We start from the raw sequence: 12,080 nt of genomic DNA, 5'->3' as shown, positions 1-12,080 counted from the left end.
GTCCCCAACGAGGTCAGGATATAAGGAGTTAAGGCTTGAACTGGTCGAAATTTTGCAAGACCAGCCTCACAAATCCCGATGGCCTCCCATGGCGGATGAAAAGAAAGATCAGGGGGTAGGAGATCCTATCAAAATCTTGCTCGAAGAAGCCCTCGAGCAACAAAGGAACGCGATGATGGACAACTTTGCCCAGATCCTTCTGTGGCTACCCAAGGGCGACACATCGGCTTCCAATAGCTACTCTAGAAATGCCACACCTTTTAAGGTACAAGTTAATTTTGAAATCCCCATATTCGAGGGTTAGATAGATGTAGATGTCGTCGATAAATGGTTAAATATGATAGAGGGTTATTTTTCTATTCATGATTTTTCTAGTCGGGAAAAGATTATTTTCACTATTCTCAAAGCAGCCCCCCACGTGAAGGACTGGTGGGAAACCTACTACGAGCATAAGGATGAAAGTACAGGCTCACTATTTTCCATCGCACCCAATTAGAATTCGTTCCAGGATGCTATCAAGGAGTAGTACTACCCTGTCGGAAGCTATGAGGATCAATACATAAATTGGACCACGCTGCGGCAAGGAAGGGACCAAGACATGTCAGAGTTTACCAATATATTCCATACCCTTCGAACAAAGTTGGGTATGAAGGATTTATATCATTATTTGGTACTCAAATACTGTGGCTACCTACACAAGTACATCCAGGAAGAAATAGAATTCCTGAACATCTCCTCACTCGAGCCATCAAGTTTGAGCAAAAGTTTAAATAGAAGAAGCGAGACTTTGGATATGTGAATCTGAAGTAAGGGAAAGGTGCCCCCAAACCGCAGAACAAAGGACAAAGCCAAGGCAGGGTGGCCCATGACAACGCACCAAAGCTGCAAGAAAGGAATAGTGCCGCAAAGCCGAAAAAGGACACGGGATTGTGGTGTGAGTTCCATAAGAGCTCCACTCACAACACAAGTGAGTGTCGAGCCAAGCAGTCACTGGTGGCCGAGCTAAAGGTTTTAGAATTAGATGCATGTTCCAACTCTAAGTCAGAATCCAACAAGGGGAATGACAAAGGGAAGCAAATTATCGATGCAGAGCCCAACGCCACCGTTGCCACCACGAAGATCCAGAAGGAGGAACCCGAAGATCTAGAGGAGGAGGAGCATCTCTTCCATTCCCAGATGTGGGTAAAAGGCTCCCCACTACAATTCATTGTCGACAACGAGAGCCAAAAGAACCTCATTTCGGTAGAGGTCGTCAAGCGGCTGGGCTTACCGACCACAACACATCCACAACCGTACACCATCGAGTGGCTTCACCAAGGACAAGATCTTCACGTGAGCCAACAATGTCACCTTCCATACAACATCAAGCACTTCACAGATGAGGTATTATGTGACATTTCTCCCCTTGAAGTTTGTGATGTATTATTAGGACAACCATACTTGCGGAAGCGACACGCTGTGTATGAACCAAAGCCCCGTGCTGTTATTGTTACTTTGGGAAATAAGTTGTACACGATATCAGAGGTAGCACCACCTACTGCCATCTCTTTGGTTACTGTAAAAAAATGCAGTGAGATCATTTCCAAAACCAAGAAATTTGTTTTCCTGATGATACCCCCTCAAGGAAAGAAGAAGACGGTGGCCATGACCTCAAGACAGGGCCCCTCCGCATCGACAACTACAAATGGCCAAGGACGTGGAGGAGTACAAGGACATCTTCACCTCCCCCGCAGGGGTTCCTCTGCACTGTAAGGTCAAGCACTCCATCAATCTGACCACACGCTGCCCAATGGACCAATCTATCAGCGCTCCATTTTGGAGAACGATGAAATCAAGAGGAAGATTCAAGAGTTGCTATAGAGAGGTCACATCCGTCTGAGTTCATCACCTTGTGGGAGCCCGATCGTGTTGGTACAGAAGAAGGATGGGACTTGGAGACTCTGTATTGAATATCGGGCGCTGAACAAGATCCCTATCCATAATAGGTACCCGATCCCACAGATTGATGACCTCTTGGACCAACTAAGGGGGGAAATATTTTAGCAAGATCAATTTGAAGTCAAGATATCACCAGGTACCAATCAAACCCTCCGATGTGTGGAAGACTGCCTTCAAATCCAAGGAGGGCCTTTTCGAATGGTTGGTTATGCCTTTTGGATTGACGAATGCTCCTACAACTTTCATGAGGTTAATGGATGACATCTTGCAGCCATTCACCAACTCATTTGTAGTGGTATACTTGGATGACATCCTGATCTTCAGCCAAAGTTGGGAAGAGCACCTCCACCACATGCAACAGGTTCTCCAAACACTACAACAACACAAGTTATGTGCCAATTTGGAGAAATACACTTTTTTCATGACCCAGGTTCAGTATTTGGGATACATTATTGATGAATAGGGGGTGCGTGTGGATCTAGCCAAGATCCAAGTCATTCGGGATTGGCCATCTCTAACCATTCTAACAGAGCTCCACAGCTTTCTAGGTCTTGCCAACTTCTACCATAGGTTCATGTTGGGATTTTCTCATATCACTTGGCCCTTGAGTCATGTCACCAAGGGAGGAGTGAAAGAAAAAAAAATTTGGTCTGAATATCAACAGAAGGCATTCACAGAGTTGAAAGATCACCTCTGCTCAACACTAGTGCTCGCATTACCAAACTTGCAACAACCATTTGAGGTCAAGACAGATGCCTTTGACTATGCTATTGGGGTAGTTTGTACTCAACACAAGCATCCAGTGGCATATCATAGTGCGACACTTTCAGACAGAGTCCAGAAGTACCCCACTTATGAAAAAGAGATGTATTCCATTGTGCAGGCCTACTCACAGTAGAATAATTACATTTTGGGGAATGAAATGGTCATCCACACAAACCACTGACCCCTGCCGTTCATACAGACCCAAGGGAAATTACAAAATGATCGCCATCAGAAGTGGCCCACATACCTGCAATAGTTGCATTTGAATATCAAGTATAAGAAGGGCAACACCAATGATGTTTCAGATTGCCTCAATCGACCATCGATCATGGCGTTAACCACCGTGCTCAACTCTTGTGGGCACGAGACTTCTGATTGGCCACTTCTCTACAAAAGCAACCCAGAATTCAGCCACACATACCAGACACTCTTGGAGGGTCAGCATGTTCCATATTTTCACCTCCAGGATGCCTTGTTATGCCACCTAGGTCACCATTGTGTTCCTTCAAGTGAGCGTGCCAAGATGATTTGGGAAGCACACTATAGTCGGGCTGCTGAGCATTTCAGGGTCGAGAAAATGGTGGTAGTACTGCAGAAGTATTTCTATTGGCCAAATATTCGATAGGATGTCGGGAAGTACATCAGATCATGCACTGCCTACACCATTGCCAAACTGACCATCAAGAAGCAAAGCCTCTATACCATGTTACCTACTCCTCGTCAACCTTGGGAATCCATCTCCATGGATTACATGTCGGGCCTTCCTTCCACTAAGCATAGAAATGACTGTGGTTTTGTGGTCGTCGACAAGTTCTCGAAGATGGCCATTATGGCGGCCTGCAAGAAGAATATCACAGCAGAAGCCATTGCTAAAATCTTCTTTGAACGAGTTTGGGTATGCTTTGGGATCCCATAGTCTATCATCTTAGGTTGGGACAGTAGGTTCCTCAGTACATTTTGGTCCAATCTCTGGTTGATGCTGAACACCAAACTCACTAAGTCTACAGCCTTCCATCCTCAAACCGATGGCTAGATAGAGGTTGTCTATAGGATGATCGTAAACATTTTCCACATGTACAACTCAAATAATCCATGCACATGGGATGAGAGCCTCCCCTATGTTCAACACAGCTACAACCGAGCTCTCCATAGCTCGACTGGCCACAACCATTTTCAGGTGGGCTTGGGATTCCAGCCACTATGTCCCATTGATGTGGCCCTATCATTTGCAGCTACTCATGTAGATTCAGCTCATGTCTAGTCCGAAACAAATAAGGCAAATAGCTTCATTGAGCACATTGAAGATATTTTCCAGTAGGTCCATGACATTCTAGAGAAATCCAATGCCAGGTACAAGCAGCGACATCATCAACATCGGGTGCCACACAAGTTTTAGGTGGGTGACAAAGTGTGGTTGCATTTGCAAAAGGAACACCTTACCGGAGCTTATCGGAAACTCAAACCACTCTGATATGGTCCTTACACCATTACCAAGGTTGTGGGAGACAATGCATTTGAGCTTAGAATTCCCCCATTCCTTGGCCTGCACCCAGTGTTCAATGTGGACCGCCTTCGGCCATACTTTCCACCATTACTAGACACATCTGACATTGCAGAACAACTCATGCCCACAGAGTTAAATCCAGATTGCATGGAACAAGCTGCAAGTGATCGAATCATAAACAAAAATATCAAGCACACTCACTAGCAGAATATCCAACTCTATCGAGTTGTCAAAGCAAGCCAACTACTTCACCAGGGCAGGTGGCTCACCAGAGACAAAGTTCAGTAGAAGTTTCCTCATCTCATGGAGGAAATCAACGTAATGGGGACCACTGCTTCCTAAGAGGGGAGGAATGATCCAGGTGGATATTGGTGGCCACCCACCAAGTCCACTTGGACCCACACCATTATTTCTTTCAACTTTTCATTTTCCTTAATTGTAGCATAGTTTACTATATTTAGCAGTTTTTCGGGTCTTGAACTTCTGGAGTTGTTTTGAGGCCCTAAACAACGTTTTTTGGGAAACCTGGGAGCAACATGGGTCCATGGACTAATGTTTCTCTTCCCAAAGTTGTAGTTCTCGTATAGATATTTCTAATAAGATATTTTGCACGTCAAACGAAGATCGTATGCCGAAATTACGACCCCGGGAAGTTGACGTAGCAATTTACCCAAACGGGGCCAACAGTTTGGTGTTTCATCTTCTAGGGTTAGGTTTTTGGATGTTTAGGGTTTTCCATTGTTTCTCAACAATAAATAGACCTTCGAGCCTCATTTTAACACAATTCAGAGGCATGTAGCCGCCACATCTCTTCTCAGAGATAAGCTACCATCGCCCTAGCTAGTTTATTTCCATTTCTGTTTGTAAGCATATTTCAGTATTTTACATTAATGAAATGAAGTATTATTTCCATTGCATCTCTGTGTTTATGGTTATATCTATAATTTGTTGCGTTCCTGTCTAAATCCGGATCACCTGGGATCACCAAGCCCAAGGAAAATGAGAGTCTTATTAAGGAAACCAAGATTTAGAAGCTAAAAATGGCACCAAACTTCATTATTTGAATCAATCCAAGTACATCCCTGCTAGAAACGAAAGTGGAGTTGCAAAGGAACAAGTTTTCTCCATAAGAAGACTAATAAATACATGCCCCTAAAGGAAAATTCTAATTTTTACTTATACAAAGTAATGAGGAAGAATTATCCTTTAAAGGAGGAAGCTTTCCCCTTGAAAATCCCTAAAAAAGTGGATCTAGTTCCCAACCCTAGTAATTTTCATTAAATGATAGGGAATAAATTCCTAGTTTTTCTCAATCATTGGAGCTCTAGAATTTGTCAATAATTTCATGATATTTTTTTAATTCAATATTGATCCTTATGTAGTAGGGAACAAGTCCCTATATTATCTCAAACTCCAAATCTTCATAATTTGCCCAATATTCTCACAATATTCTACAAAAATAAATAATATTAGGCACAAATATGGAATTATTTTTAAACCTTCCTAATGAACATATTAAAGCTAAAATTATGTCATCTAATGAAAAAATAAAGGTTTAATGTGTTGAAGGATGGTCAGATGGGCCTTAATTTATGTCTAATTTGGAGGGCCATTACTACCTGCAAGCAAAACTCATGGTAGTTATTGATCCTGTTGTGCTCTTGCACTTTCATGCTCTTCCTTTTCTTTCTTGATCCAAATCCAAAGTGTTCCACACTCCTTCAAGAGTGCTCTAAAAAAACTATAAGTGTCCAAGAGTATAAGAGAGAGAGTAGAATAGAGAGCTCCAAGCTAAACTCACAAAAAGCTACAAACTGATCGTCAGAAGCCTTTTTAATAGTGAGGCCTCTATTTTCTTCAATTTTCCATTATTTCCTTCATTTCCCTCCTCACATCCAACCTGTCACCTTTCACATCCCTTTTATCCTATTTTCCATTATTTTCATAAATAAAATGCCATTAATGCCACTTTGTCTTTCCAAATAATTTGCTAATTTCCATAGCCATTATAAACCAAATGAACAACTACACTAGGATTTTTTTCCCAACATTTAACATGGAATGTGTGTCCCATCACCATGGTTATTATTTTTCATTCAATAACTTTATTACATAGATTTTTGACTAGGGTTGTTACATTTCACATACTAAATAAAATATCAAGAAATTTCATTACAACAAGGTGAGGAAAGACATACTATAAGAGGGACGAAGGACAAACAATTGTTGAGTAATATGGTTTTTAGGAAGAACTCGGTGAACTTCTAGTTATTTCCTATTCATGAGTCTTTACTGAAACTTGTTTACCTGCAGTCGGCCTTTAAAGTTCCATTCGATACGGTGGCACATAGATTATTAAATGGTTATTTGTTCCATTCGGGTGACACATTGAAGAAGATACCCAATAGGAGAATATTCGTCAATATAGTTTTAGTGAAAGTAGTACTTAAAATTAATAAAGAGATGTATTATTTTCTAGATTATTTCATTAGTAGCTACTTTTTATTCTATGTTAAGATTGTGGTGTCTTATTTAGGCTCTAGATTCTATTTTTTAGGAAGTTGTGAAAAATTATTTACCATTTGTATTGTTATATATGTAGGAATGTTTTCGTTGAATGAATCAAGTTTGGAGAGTAGGTCGTCTCAGGTTGAGTTAGCCTTACCTAAGAGATGCACATTTCTTCCATATTTTATCCTTCCTTAATTATATTTTTCTATCAAAGCCAAGGCGAGAGTTGATTTGGTGTTGTGGATTGAGTTTGTTTTGATCGATTATTGTTGGGAAGGTCACCAAGCGCATTTATCATTATTGAGAGCCATTGTGTGCAACTTGATGTTACATATATGCAACATTGAGACCTATTGAGAGACGTTGTGTGTAATTTTATGTTACATATATGCAATGTTGAGTCCTTTTTAGACATGTGCACAATGTGATGTTACATATATGTAATGTTGAGACCTATTGAGAGGTGTTGTGTGAAATTTTCTCATGAATCTGGGTATGAGGGTCATTGCTTGACCTGGTGTTAGATGGTTATTGTTCTGCTTAGACTTTTGTTTCTATGTTGTGATTTCCGCTGACAAGATTTGTGACAATGCTATGGGAATTTGATCCTTGGAGATTCCTACGGTGATGAAATTTTCATGGTAGAATTTTTGAGAGCTTACGCATAGTAAGAATTCTGATATCTAGTTTTTCATTGTAAGGGAATTCATTAGCCTTAGGGACACAGTGTGTCTCAGAGGCCAATTGTTTTTAGCATGATGGTAAGGCAACCAAACAATAAGCGGACCAACATAAGGTGTGTGTAGAAAATATAGCCTGCATCATATCTGTGTGAAAACATGCAACATTGAAGCTTAGTGGGAGGTGTATAGAATCAGGCTCTATGCAAAAATTAAATAGGGAAAAGGATTCAATTCAAAAAGTGGTATAAACATTACTAATTCGATTGGCTTAATCCTTAATTTTTGGATTAATCCTTAATTTGTGATCTTTTCATGGCTTTCCCCTACATAATAAATTCAGATCCTCTTTCAAATCCTAATCGACTTTTTTGGTTTGCACTTGATGCAAGGGAGTTGTGTTGAGGTGCAGTGTTGAGTTTTTTGGGTGTAAGTATTTTTTTCCTTGAAATATTATGCAAGTTTATTTGTGAATTGAGCTATGTAAGGTTAGGGAATTTCCTTTTCTCCTATGCTCGCTAATATTCTTACACAAAATAATTTAAATAAGGAAAATAAGTTAGATGGATCAAGTTATGCAAATTGGAAGTTTAAGTTACAAACTTTAATGGAAAGCTACAATGTGTGGTCGATAGCTTGTCGAGAAGAAGTAAATCCAAATGCACTTGTAGGTGCAACAATTGAATCAATTCAGGATTGGGAGAAGTGGGAGAATAAGGCAAAGATATTGTTAAAGATCTTTATAAAAGATAGTATCATTCCCCATATTCGTGATTGCAAGACATCTAATGAGACGTGGAATACACCTAAGTCTTTGTATGAGTCGAAAATACAAGTCATGTCCTCTCCTTGAAAAGTAAGATCATCTCCATTATGATGGAAGAAAATGAAACTATTAGTAACTTTATTTCAATAATTAAATATTTAAATGAGAAGCCGACAAACATAGAAGAATCGATAACTAGCATTGATCTTGTAACCATCACTTTAAATGGAATGTTAGATGCATACGAGGTGTTCATTACGAGTCTCTCAACAAGGGAGAAAGCTCCCACTTTTGATGAATTGGTATGTATATTAATGTAGGAGGAAGAAATGTGAAAAATCCTAAGGCCTCAAAACTAAGATTGGGCATTGACTATCGGGGGAATTAATTGCTTAAAAAAAACTAGTCAACTAGACATTAACTATCAACTTGAGGAATGTCTTTTTAGTTCAAGGAAATCAGAAAAATATATGAAAGTAGCTACTAACAACTAATATTGGTTCTACGTGATTGTTATAAACTATCAAGCTCATTCACCAAGAAATAAAATGTAAGACTTAAATGACAATGCTAAATTTAAAAGGCATAAAGTAAATGAGAAGAGAAAGAATGATGTTAATTACACAACTTGAATTAATACTAAATTAAACAACACCTTGCTGAATTGGAAATTTAACCTATTGCACCCAACGTAATTCAAAAGATAATCTAAACCATTAAATTAATAGAAATATGGAAATTGCAAGAAACAAAAAATCTCAAAAATGCAACAAACAAAAAATTACTTGATTAAAAATGAATAACATAAAACTAAACTACTTTACATGTTCAAGACAACATCTCATCCAGGAAGCGAGCCCAAAGCACCAGGAGTTAGTTCTGCCTTGAAGAATAATTTAGATCGAATTGTGAATAAAAAATGAAAAGTTCAATAGATAGATTCCTTCATTAAAAGATATTAAAAATAAATACAGCTAAAATGAATTTCTTATTTGTTCCTCAAATTCAACAATTTTCCATCATCCCCTCTATGATTTTTGTCTTCATTTAAATACATAGAGAGTAAAGGAAAGATTCTAACTAAATTGAACATCATGATATATGATTAGACTACAAAATTATTTTCATTACAATAATAGATAAATCATTAAAATCAAACCTGAAAGATTTCTCCGTCACTAATCTACTGGAACAAGTTGAATTTGGTTTTACAATTGGGTAAGATTTAGGAAATGATCACTGTTAGTCACACATGGAATGTGGACAGTTAAATAAGGTAAAGCGTGAATGCATTTACTATTAACAATGATACACATTTATAATACATGGGAGTGAACATTCATTCCATATTCCAAGGTCTCTTGGACTCTAGTGGTTGTTCACATTCCAAACCAACCGAAAGAGGATTAGGTGTCCAACATCCCCCCCTTGACACTTGAATGTTGGACACATAATCCTCTAAGGGTTGGTGTGGAAGCTAAATAGTCAAGGGGAGTCCAAGAGACCACTTGGAATATGAAACCAAGGGTCACTCCAATGTATTAAAAATATGTATCACTAAGAATAATAATGCATTCAAGGCTTATCCTTCACACTCTTGGGTTCGCCCTGGTTGTCTTTAACATGGTATGAGAGTTGCAGGCATATTCCTTCCCTACTCCAATTCGAGCCATTTGTCCTGCCATCCTGACCCATCGTTTCTCTGCATGACAATTGATACCAATTCTGCCAAGAAGAGAAATTGGTCTAAGATCTGCGCATTGATTTGTAAACCAACGTTTTCATCCATCTGAGTTTTCTCTCAAACCATTATGAGCTATTTTTATGTGCCCATTGTATCTGCAACCGTTTATCTGACCTTGTCGGGCCCAGAATCTCCTCAAGTCTTTCTATGCTATTCTCTGGCGTTTTCTTGCACCCATGTTGCTTAGTTTTTTGAAAATTAATTCAAAAGTGGCCCCTATCAGTTATTTTGTTCTAGCAGGCTCTCTGCTTGGTGCTCATCTCAACTTCGACCAATTTTGACCACCTCTCCTGAAAGGAGTGGCTTTGTAATGCAAAAAAAAAGACTTCTCAGTGTTAACTAGACTATAACGGTTCTAATATTCATGGAATATCTCCCTCAACTCTTGAATAGCTGCAATGTCACCATTGCGCTAAGCTATCATCTGCATATGGATTTACGTGGAATCCTGATGGACCAACTGGTCAAACACCTTCGTGAAAGGAATTTGAGGGATAGATGTTGAAGGACAACCTGGTGTTTGAAGGATTGACATTGGAGGGAAAGAAAACATCTGACTGCCATCTCTGCGCACTGTTCATCTGAAACCTAGTTTGAATTCCCATCGCTACTGCAAATCACATGTAATGCTTTCACACCCTTTTAATGCCCAACACTGCATTTATTACATTCGCATGATTTTCCGAAGGTCCAAAACCCAATTTGAATTCTCATCATTGTTGCAGTTAATGCTTTCGCATCATTTTAAGGATCAAAACTTCATTTATTACATTCGCATTGATGTCCTAAGGTTGTATAGTGGGTGATTATTATTATTGTTCATTTTTTATCTTTGAAGAAGAAAAATAGTTTTGTCTGAATGAAGCTTATCAATGTTGGGTTTCTCCCTCGGCGCTTCCATAGACTGGTCTCAACACTTGCAGGTGCAGATGAAGGCCTCACTAACCCCTAATCAACAATTCACACATTAGCATCCACTTTAACGTTCTTGGAATTTGATTCATAAATTCCTCTCCAATCTACTTGCTTTATGGATGAAATGGCTCCCAAAGTGTCGTTACTGAAGAGCAGTCTTCATTGACTTCATTTCCTCAATTTGTCCTTCCACGAAACGCAACAGGCCCTCAAAATATTTCCTATCTTCAATTCTTGATTTGATCAGTTCTCGGCTAACATTAGCTACCTCAGATGCTGCCATAGCAGCAGCTTTTGCAGCAGTTGCAGCTTCTGTAGTTGGACTTGGCTCTAGAGCCTTCTTCCACTTAGTTTCATCAGCTTTAGAAGTTACTTGTCGTATCCAAGATTTCAATTTTGGAATAATTTCATTCTTGAACAATACACCGGCACCAACACCCATTGCAGTGAGCAATCCTACAGCAAAAATCATATGCGTCCAGTGAAAATGGGTTGGTTGAACCAATGTGGCCGTTGGTGTTGTAATTAGTGGAGCCACTGTATGCTGCAATGTTTGAACTTGGGGTTGATTTTGTACAGTACTGGGAGGTGATGATCGTGTATGTTGACTTTGAACAATTGCTTTAGTTGAGAATTCATTAGAAGGAGACCTGTCTCACGCCGAAAAGCTTCATCAATCTCCTCCTTTGTTAAACCTTTCCCCTAAAGAAATGAGCGTCGGTATATTACTAGAGAACCGTGTACTTTTGGGTGAGATAAAAAATAATTTGACTGCATTTTTAACCTGTTCTTCTCTCATAGGCTCTGAATTTGTAAACAACTAGTTACCATCCTTTTCCTTTGAAAGTTCTCTTTTTATTCTGGAACTCCTTCACCTTCCACCACTTTTGTTGACTCCCCTGCATTCATTACATTGTCATCCATTTGACTGGGAAGAGAATTTTTTGTTGCCAACATTGATGCATTAAGTTGGAGCGTTGAACAGTCTTAAAGCTCCGTATTGAAGCAACCTATGGTTAAATATCCATTCTCTACATTTTGAAGTTGCAAACATTGGCGTACGGAGTGCTAAATTGGTATGTGTATTGAGATTTAATTGGATTAGTTTGTTGCCTATTATACAAGTATCATAAAGATATATTTTATGTTGCAAAGAGAGTAAATTTCTAATTGCAGTGGAGATTGGAAAAGCTTTGTCATAATTGTGGTTGTCAACTAATACTTCTATTTTAAAATGTCTCCGATTGGTGATGTATT

At 39.1% G+C, this 12,080-nt stretch overlaps 1 pseudogene; it reads right to left on the bottom strand.

The window, feature by feature from the left end:
- Positions 1-10,965: 10,965 nt before the first annotated feature.
- Positions 10,966-11,628, bottom strand: LOC149248908 (peroxisomal membrane protein PEX14-like; annotated as a pseudogene).
- Between the last annotated feature and the right edge of the window lie 452 nt (positions 11,629-12,080).

Source organism: Pinus tabuliformis, chromosome 7 (genome assembly GCF_031772625.1).
Source record: "Pinus tabuliformis cultivar Carrire ecotype Pingquan chromosome 7, CPIR1, whole genome shotgun sequence".
Lineage (NCBI taxonomy): Eukaryota > Viridiplantae > Streptophyta > Pinopsida > Pinales > Pinaceae > Pinus > Pinus tabuliformis.
The sequence above is the reverse complement of the archived record's forward strand: the minus strand, read 5'-3'. Positions and strand labels throughout refer to the sequence as shown.